We start from the raw sequence: 4,646 nt of genomic DNA, 5'->3' as shown, positions 1-4,646 counted from the left end.
TTAGAGGAAAGTGAAATTTTATATTATTGTTAATGATTACGAGAAAATCGGAGGTGGATTAAGAAACAGGAAGACGTAAGATCGAAGGATATGAATATATTTAATTTTTTTTTGCCTTTCTTTTCTTATTCTTACTGGTAGCTGAATATAAGTAAGGAAATCAAGAGTGCGGTCGTTGTTAGATTTCAGTAAAATTTTTATTTTAAATAATTTTTTATCACAAAACACTGTCAACAATGTTTGGCTAAAGTGAAACGCTAACTTGAAAATCGTGCCTTTGTTTTCGCTTTGCACCACTGATGCATGACCTTAGTGAGATGAAACTTCAAGAAAACATCAAGCATGAAACATTAGGCAATAATATCAGAGAGAATATTGCACATGGGTGTTTAAGTCACAGCAAAAGTGGAGTCGTGTTCAAGTACACTAAACGTTGACATAGACTATGCTAAAATCGCATTGCGCCTTCGTATACAGCTGCCAGCCAAAATATCAAAAAAATTCTATCGAGTCAAGCTTGAAAAGAACTATGTGTCCGAGCAGAAATGAACGCATGCGTCACGACATACGCATTAAGCACTTTTAATAGTTCAAATCGTAATCAATACTCACGGTCATGGCATCAAAACAAAACCGCTAGGTCTCCAGCATGCAGTACAAGGAAGAAATGAAACGACGCCTTTTTCAACATTGTTCCCTTTACTATGTCGCCATAAGGCAAATACGAAGAAGTTAGAGCTGTTCGTCCTTTTGCATGTGGTAAATCGCTAACATACCGATGGACCTTTGGCATGGCATTAGGATTTTGCTTAAAAAGACGCAACGAAAAGAAATAAAACAAAAAAAAAATCTATTATACTTTAACAAAATTTTCATTTTCCGTAAATATTTTTATTGGGTTGTCTAAAAATTCTTGTCAGCTCATTTTTATTTTCATTTTATTCCTCTTATATAATGCTTAGAGATCAAGAAAGTATACGTTGACTTTATCCTAGGTTACCTTTTGCCATCGTTAAGTATGCCTCGAGATTCAATTGCAGTGTCCCTAGGAAACTTCGTTCTATACCCGAAGTATCAAACAAGATTCATGGAAATGTCGATACCACGAAGGAACAAGAAATTTTAGTACATGGGGGTGACGGTCTACAGTGAGTAAATAGCAATTGTTCGGGGTGATTATCTTTTTGCAAGGATAATGCTAAAGCTTTCCTTTCAGAGGATTCTCTTTGAAGAATTGTTTTTAAGGGCTTAAGAAATCTCCCTGAGATGTAGATGAAAAATCACATTGTATTACAATAGTACAATATTCGGTGCTATATAGGTTAAACTAATTGTTAGTTAGGTGATAGTAACTCCGTCAGTCATTATGTTTTTCCCTTCAGATGTATATTTCACACCCTAACCAACGTTGTTTGGAACAGGTGGGAGCCATGGAAAACAGAATTTTCGTCGTTATAGGCATCACCTACTGTTTCAAACAAAAAATTAATTAGAAAAAAGAAAGAAAACAGATGATTTTCTTCCATGTGTTTCCATTCGTTGCCGATGGCAGTTTGGTGGCCTAATGTCCGATACGTTTGTTTCTAAACATGATTTTATAGTTATTTTGGCATTAGGTTCTCAAGCATCCTTTGAGACGCTCTACGACAAGGCCGAAAAGCCGCAATGCCAAGGAGAATTATGGGTGACTGAGTGACTAAGTGATGACTGCATTTTTTTTTTTTTTTTTTTAAAGTTATAACAATTGCTTGACTATCAGAGATAGTTTCAGCAGAGAATGAATCGCATTTGATAAGGTTAAGTCTACTCAATTTCTTTCGGTAGCTTGCTATTCACTTGCATCGTGCAAATCTCCTAAGGTTTGTAACGGCCGCGAACAAACCTTGGGTAGGGTGTCTGTCGGTCTGTATCAAGCAGCGGAATAACGGCATGCCGTTAGACAAAATCATGCGATTTTGTGGTACTGCTTATAAATCACGTGATCTTGCGGAATATGTTTGTTTTATTCTTTTCTGTTTTCCTTGTTTACAAGTACAGGCCAAAAATCGTATGATTTTGCGGTACTCCTTGTTTACAAGTACAGGCAAAATCGTATGATTTTGCGGTACTCCTTTTTTTCCTGTTGCTTTTGCAAGTACAGGCAAAATCGTACGATTTTGCGGTATTCCTTTTTTCTTTGCTTTTGCAAGCATAGGCAAATCGTATGATTTTGCGGGATCTTTGCTTGCTTTTGTGAGAGTAGCGGCAAGCCGCTATAGAGAGAGCAACAGGAAGAAGAAGAGGGAAATTGAGTAAAAATGAGAAGTTTGTCTGCTTTTTAATTTGAAGATAGAGGGGAGAACAACTTGGGATCTGATGGAATGCGGACGTGTACGCGAGTTGTGTCGTCAGTTTTAATAAATAAAAAGTTAAACGTTTTTTTTTGTGAACCAAAAAAAAAAACTCCACTTTTAAGAAGAAATATCCTAAATTTACATTGAGTGATATTTGACAGAAAAATTCATCCAAATTCTGGATCGGTTAATAGCCATAAAAGTTGTGGACTTCAATGATTTCTTTTACCTGAATATAAAAAAAAAAGAGAGAAACAGAATGAAGGAATCTAAAGTTGAACAAGAAGCAAAAAGTTTTTACCAGGTGAATAATGTAGAAAATTGTTGAAAAAAAAAAGAGGGCATAGTAATTTTTTTATTAATTTTCTTAATTTTAAATTGTTGATTTCCATAAGAAATTCTTACCAAAATAAAAGTTCAACGGCAAACATTAAGTGCCAAAAAGAAAAGTTGATAAAAATTTCGCATCAATTAGCTGCAAAAGATTGATGAAGAGAAAAAAAAGGAGATTTCGCTGCGTACAAAAAAATCTCAGGAAACTCCAAAGCGTCAATGAAACGGTTTTAAAGCAAAAGAAAAAAATACCTTTCCATATAAAAGGGTGGCTAAAAGCAAAAGTCGTGCAAAAATTTCCTGAACATGGTTAGTGCATAAATCTCATAAGCATTATGATTGGCGAATTTCTTAAGCATTGTTAGTGTAAAATCTCCTAAACATTATTAGTGCATAAACCTCCTAAGCCTTATTATTGTAAACTTGAAGTTTTTGGTTAACATTATTACTTGATAAGCGAAACAAAAAAAATAGAAATAAAGAGAAAAAAAAAGAACCAAAAAAATAGAAAAGCAAACCAATGTGTTCGCTTCAATCCAGATGAATTAAAAAGAAAAAAGGGGCTAATTTTCCAGCTTTTTTAACTTGTAAACTACATGTACACCCGTGCACCCACACACACAACAATGGAAGTTGAAGTTTTTATCTAAGTGAAGAAGTTTAGTAGAAGGAGGGGAGAAAAGGAAAAAAAGCGAGAAATACGTAAAGTTATGGCCACAACCCGGGGTCCAGCATTCAACGACTTAACCAAGTAAAGAGGCAGACACTACACCGGCGCCGATTGGATTATACTGTAAGTTATTTTAGTTCGTTCACTCCGTTTTTGTTTGTGTCCCCGATGAGTGGCTAAGCGCTACAGCTGCCACCGCTGTGGCTGAGCGAAGGGGTGTGCATATGATGGCACGGTAGGGAGGACTCCAGACGATTACAGACTGACTTACGGTGGACAGACGGACGGTAGACAACCGACGGGACTATTCCTTTTTTTAGTATTCTTTGCCAGGAGGCTCAGGGAGCCAAACCCCTTTCAATAAAAAAAAATATGCTCTACCGACAACAAAGGGGGCTAGTACCGTGACAGGTTTTACTGTTCAACAATATTGTGTCTATACACTCAGTCGAGCGGCTTTCACAATTATTAAGATGTCAACAAACTTGCGGATAAATTGAAATACGTCCCCCTTTACCGACCGAAAGTGTCAAAGGATTTTATAGGAGCATTTAGCGGCACGCAACAATGGAATTCAAATTTAAAGAAAGCTTCCAGAGCATTAAGATCAGAAATCCTATAATTTCATTTGGGAATTTTTTTTTTTCGATGACGTAAGAAATCATCTTTTCGCCACCATTACCAGCAGCATTTAATTAATGTATAGTAAGTAGACAAAACAAGTAGAGGCTTAAGAATATTGCAATTGAATGAGAAAAAAGAAAGCTTAGGTTAGGGACCAGAAGTTGCTCAACGTTGACAAGCAAAATAAAGTGATAGTTGCAACGATCCTGGATTTGTAAATGGTGGAAACTGGAATCTAACCATCAAGCATTACTTATGTCGAGTAAAAGTGAACGATTCGCTTGAATGAAGGAATCATCAGTGCCACTAAGATCTGCTGATAAAGTAAGGTAACCATGACGAAGTCGACAACGATAAAAAATCACATCTGCTCGACCTAATAATGGCAGACCAGAACCCCGCAATCACGTTATAAACAAGAGATAGATAATAGAATCGTAGCCATCCCACATGTGCGGTTGTAACTTTAGAGGCTACCACAATAGACAAATAGATAATCAATATATCTTATCGTACTTAAGGCATCTCATTGACTTTGTCAATACTCACTCCGATTATTACTTTTCTAATTACCCAATATGTAGATACTTTATTATGAAGTCATAACCGACGAAGAGGATTTTTGAGTATCTAAGGGATATGTAAATTATAAGAAGAAGAAGCAAAAAAACCCTTTTACCCTGCGG

Source organism: Glossina fuscipes, unplaced genomic scaffold, assembly GCF_014805625.2.
Source record: "Glossina fuscipes isolate IAEA_lab_2018 unplaced genomic scaffold, Yale_Gfus_2 61531, whole genome shotgun sequence".
Taxonomy (NCBI): Eukaryota; Metazoa; Arthropoda; class Insecta; order Diptera; family Glossinidae; genus Glossina; species Glossina fuscipes.
Note: the sequence above shows the minus strand (reverse complement) of the source record.